This window comes from Palaemon carinicauda, chromosome 10, assembly GCF_036898095.1.
Source record: "Palaemon carinicauda isolate YSFRI2023 chromosome 10, ASM3689809v2, whole genome shotgun sequence".
NCBI lineage: Eukaryota > Metazoa > Arthropoda > Malacostraca > Decapoda > Palaemonidae > Palaemon > Palaemon carinicauda.
This window is the reverse complement of record NC_090734.1, coordinates 47,118,762-47,124,909: the sequence shown is the minus strand read 5'-3', so window position 1 is coordinate 47,124,909 and position 6,148 is coordinate 47,118,762.

Sequence of the window (6,148 nt, the reverse complement as noted above, 5' to 3'; positions counted from 1 at the left end):
GAGAGCTAAAAAAGTTTTGCTATGCAGGCGTCTGAGGATGATGACTAGTGCTTCAGGAAGTATGATTTAAGGACGTTTTACATTATTCACGTGTTCCCCTGGTCGCCCAGCGGATTGGATATTTATGGGTAAGTGTCCTCCTGGATTGACGTGAGAATGTAATATTCATTGGTACTTGACTAAGTAACGTCCTTGATGCAAAACAGGACTTCAGCACACTGAAACTAGACGAACGCTTCTCCGATGGCAAAGGAAGTTAGTTTCAGGGGTTTAGCGTTGATAGTAGAGTCAGTATCGGAGTGCTGCATCGTCAAACAAAAAGACATAGCACAGTAAGGGAAAGAAAGATGTAGCTGGACACTCACGTTGGTCATCAATGTGTGGAGGTACCAGTTAGTTAATAAATGAGAAGCTGAGGGAATGTAACTAACTTTTTTTGGACGTAGCATAAATATATATACAATCCCTTTCAATAATGAATATCACAAAAATTCAACCTCAATCAGATAAGCATATACAGGCCTCAACTGGTTATTAGTGCGAGGGGAGAGGGAAAATGACTGTGTACAATAAAACAGAATTACTGTTACAGTATAAAAGTAAAGTGTGTTTGATACTCGTACAGTACATATCTTAATTGTCACACTTGACAGAACACTTCTCTTTAAAGAAGATACGAATAAATCAGATCAAATAAACACATAAAATAGAACTTAGGAACTACCTCCTCAACAAACTCGCCAGCACAAGCCCAGTAACAGACTCTCAGAAATCTGAGACAAACAGTTACCTTTTAGCTACTCTGTGTGAGCAAGATCATACAATGTTTGTAAGGTAAATCAAGAGCTAGATAAGCCCTGTCGGATGATTACTTGTACCATAAAATCAACCCCTCTACCACCTTTTTACAAAGTAGCTGTTACCACACCACCCTATATCCAACTAAAAGCACAAGCAAAAACATAAAAAATTCAACAAATTGATAAATATGTGTATCCACTCCAAAATTATTAGGAAGCAAGACAATGACTGAAATTCTGCATAAGCTTAGCAACAATGGCTTGACTATATGTAATGAGGGAAACTGCAAACAGGTGGGAGAGTTTCTGGGTAGCCCTAAAAAGAGCAGGAGTAAAAGTGGGCAAAACTGAAGATAACTGCCAAAAACCAGGGATGAACTAATTACCCTTAATGCCCAAGACAGGCAACATAACCATATATGTAATGTATCCTACGAAGGTTCTTGGTTCAATACCAAAGAGAGGTAAATGACAACACGCTCCTCCTGAGCTCTCTAAGGAGGCCAAGGTAGCTAAGTGCTATTGAGAATCCTTGGCATGGGTCCAATGAGCAAGTCATCAAAGGACTTTAGAGAGGTAAGGTGCTGTAAATGCAACCAGCTCGACCACATAGCATCGAAGTGTCACCACTTGGATCAGTCAAGGGGTTCTAGAAATGACAAGAATTTTATGTTCTGAGATAGATTCTGTCATGATCTCCCGGAATGCAGGAAATTAAAGACCATCAAAACCGCCTATTTGGATGTTGAGAAAAGTGTTGAAGAGGCACAGACACCTGTGGCACAGGTCTCGTCCCTCTGTTCAATCAGTGTCCCTCCTCCAGAAATGGATGTAGCAAAGGTAGAAACTTGCACCAAGGAAGGAAAGCTTTTCCTTGAGTTTTTTTGCAGTTTCTTGTATGAATGATTTTTTTCCAAGTAATGAAGACTCAATGCCAGTGACAAAGGGTCAAGTAGGATCCCACATTGTTCAGGTGTTGCATGACTCTGGATGTAGTAGTGTGGTAATCAAACGAAAGTTTTTTATCCTGCTCTTTATACTGGAAAATTAGTGCTGGTCATGCCTGCTGACAATTCCTTCTGGAGAGCTCCAATGGCAAAATTCACCATCAACACTTCATGCCTGATTAGAAAAGTAGATGCAGTTTGTCTTCCTGTCGGCCCTTATGATCTGCTAATTAGAAATGTCCCATGTGCAAGACAAGCTGAAAACCCTGACCCAGCGTGGCAGGACACCTGTGACCAGAAGACCTGTGCAGTAGCCACAAGGGCACAAGGAATGCGAGAGGGTAAGAGACCCTCTCCACTGGTAGTGCCAGGCTGTAATCTGTACAAAGAAGTCGATAGGGATAAAGTTTTTCGACTACTCGAGAAAGAAGACACTGAAGAAGTTTTGGAACTCTAAAGAAGAGAGAAAAGGAAGGCTAGTTTTCCAGTTTGAAACCAGGAAACAGTTATTGTATAGGACATTTGTTCATCCAGACATCAACCATGGGAATCCAGTCTCCAAAGTTATGGTTCCCAAACCACTGAGAACACAAGTTATGATATTAGCACACGAATCTACCTTAGGGGGCCACCTGTGTGGTAAGAAGACAAAGGAAAAGATCCCCAGAGTTCTACTGGCCTAGAATGGGTGCAGACATAATGAGGTTCTACAGATTTTGTGACATCTGCCAGAAGACAATCAGCAAAGGTAGGGTGACAAATATACCTCTTGAGAAGCTGCTAATCATTGATACTTCATTCAAGAGGGTGTCTGTGGATACAATTGGTAAGATACATCCACCATCTGAGAAAGGACACCAATTTATCCTCACTATGATGGACCACGGCAGTAGGTATCCTGATGCAGTGACCTTGAAAAAAATTGACTCTGAGTCGGTTGCAGAAGCTTTGCTAGATATGTTTAGCAGAGTAGGGGTGTCTGAAGAAATATTAAGTGATCTTGGAACACAATTACCTGTGACTGCATGGAGGAAGTAGCTAGACTCCTCAGCATGCGACAACATAAAAACAACTCCATACTATCCAATGTGTAATGGATTGGTGGAAAAGTTCAATGGAACTCTAAAGCAAATGCTGAAAAAGTTATGTCAAGAGAAGCCTAATCAGTGTCACCGGTATATCAATGCTGTATTGTTTGCTTACAGAGAAGTGCCTCAGGAGTCGAATGGGTTCTCCCCCTTTGAGATACTATACAGAAGATTTGTAAGAGGGTCAATACAGATTTTGAGGGAATTATGGACAAAACACACCGAAGAGACAGAAGTCAAGAGTAGCTATCACTATGTCTTTGAGCTCAGGGAAAAAATGGAAGAGACCATGAAACTATCAAATGAAGCACTGAAGCTGGCACAAGGGCAATACAAACATTTCTATGATGGGAGATCCAGGCCTCGTAGTCTTCAGGTAGGCGATCAAATACTAATTCTACTCCCTACAGACAGCAATAAGCTACTCATATAGTGGAAGTCTCCATTTAATGTACAAAATGTTGTGGACAAGAATGATTATGGTATAAACATTCATGGAAAAGTTAAAACTTTTCATATCAACATTTTGAAGTATCTTCAAAGAGCAAAAGTTGTGATATTAGATACAGTGTGTGCTGTGTTTGACAATTTTAGCAATTAAAGTATAGACATCCATGAGGATGAAGTTACTGAAGATAGCACCAACCTCTGGATTAGAATCAATAAAGGATCTTATGTTTGGCTTATACATTGACCTGCATCAGGAACGTCAAATTAAAAAACTTGTGTGGGAGTATGAAGATATCTTTACGGAAAACCTTGGCACGTCAACCAAAGGTGAGCATAAAATAGAACTTACATCTCATGAACCAGTGAGGAGTAAGCCATATCCGGTACCATATGGTGTCAGAGCATCCCTTAGGAAAGAGATAAAAGGTATGCTAGACGTGGGGATCATCCAGGAGCCTGTATCACATTATGCTTCGCCAGTGGTGATGACAAAGAAATCTGATGGGTCAAATAGAGTATGTATAGAATTCAGAAAACTTAATCTTATTACTATGTTTGACCCGGAACCAATGGTTGCAGCAGATGATGTTTTTGCTAGGATATCAGAAAGCAATTTCTTTACAAATATTGATTCCACCAAGGGCTACTGGCAGATCAAGGTTCGATCAGATGTCCCAAAAATAGCTTTCATTACTCTTGATGGCCAATATGAATTTCTTAAGATGTCTTTTGGATGGTTAATGTAGGAACCACATATGTTAAGTGTAAGCAAACACTTCTTAAAGGTATCGGTAATGTGGAAAGCTATATAGATCACTCAATAGTCTAAACATTTAAAAACCTTGCAAGAGCTATTTCAGTATATTGAAAATGCAAATCTCAGTTAGGCCAAGAAAGTGTATTTTGGCTTCAGAAACGGTGCAATTCCTGGAGCATGTTATCCAAGGAGGCACTTTGAGTCTTCAGGATACCAACATTAGTAAAATTTAATCAGCCCCACAATCTAATACAAAGAAGGAGGTAAGGTCGTTTTTTGGACTTGCAGGATTTTATTATGCTTATGTCCCAAACTATGGAACCATTACTGGTACGCTATCTGACCTGACAAAGAAGGGGAAAAGCAATGTCATGCAGTGGCAGGAGCCTCAAGAGAAAGCAAAAAACAGTCTGAAGTCTATGCTGTTTAATAAACCTGTGCTACGCCTTCCAGATACATAATTTATAAGGCTTGATATTGTGCTACCATTACCAGTTCCTTTCTTATCTTCTTCTCTCTGTAGCCACTGCCTTGTTTACTTACTGGACAATTCTTTAAACTATCTCAGAAATTGTCCAAGCACTGATTTTCTTTTCACTTCTTCCAGTCTTTTTTTTCTGTTATCTCCCTATACATTTCTGGGTATTCATACTTTTTTATCAAGTTTCCTTCGTATGTCCTCTGCTGCCATTAATTTTCATAGGTCTTAAGGTACCTTCTGTTTTATCCCAATTGTACTTGGTGGAATAATCAGAGATAATACCGATGTCCTTAAACATTCTTTATTTGTCATCAATCGAAGATACAATAATCCTGTTAATCCAATAGCTATATACAGACTAGTGAGATAAGTATTTACGTAGCCAGAGGTAAATGTTAACTGCTCTTTGGTAAATGATCACCAACCCAATATAACAACATATTTATAAAACTGCTGTACTTTAAACAAGCACTTTGTTATATTACTATTAACAGCCAGTTATACTCTCTTGCTCTATCATAAATAAATATAAATGTAAGGTATATCACCTTCCCAGCATTATATTCAGAATATTAACACAGTTTTATGTATTGATGAGTCCTTTTCCTCAATCAGCGCATAGCCTATAGAAACAGTTAATATTTGCTCTTGTGTGCAGTACCGGGTTCATTTTCAATACCCCTCTTGTTTTTCTATCCAAGTTGAAGAGTTCTGTTTTCTTCAAGTCCAATATTCCAGTAGTTTAGTTGATTACTTGCACGTCCCAGGTGTTTATAGCGTTTACCACGTTTCCAGAGTTTAGCTCTGACTTCAGTATAGCTTTGATTCATTGCACGCATTCTCTTTTAAACTTACTTTCATCAATAGGTATTTTATTTCTTCCACTTCTATTACCCCTGGGTATTCATCGCTCCGTCTATTTTCCAAATGATATTTATTTTTGACAGCTTTATCCATTCAGTTTTGGTTACTTTTCCTCGCTTTGTATTCATTAGAGCTCACCTTTCTATCTTAAACTACACTATATAGCTCCTGATGTCATTCATGTCATCTGGATTAGCATGTCTATTTCCTTAACACCTCTCCCCAACCAATTATCATTTTTCTTTGATTATTATTATTATTATTATTATTATTATTATTATTATTATTATTTTTATTATATATATATATATATATATATATATATATATATATATATATATATATATATATATATATATATATATATTTATATATAAATACATATATATATATATATATATATATATATATATATATATATATATATATATATATATATATATTGTAAATGCAGCATTTTATAGTAACCATTTGTGTATATAAGTATTCAATAAGCTCTGTTTTTCAACTTGGTGATTAGGGTTAAATTGTATTGTAGATATTTTGTCCGTTTTACATGTAAACATTGTTCAGTCTGTTTTGGATTGTTACTGCTGTAATTTGTTGTTAATCGTTGAGTAGTTCTTAAAAAGATTGTTTATCCTGGTAGTTATCAGTGTTGGAGTTACACTGTAACAATTATATGTTATAGAAATAGTATCAAGGTTTTTTGATGACTGGCAGAGTAGAAGAAGTCTTCAAAGTGTAAAGAACATTTCTTT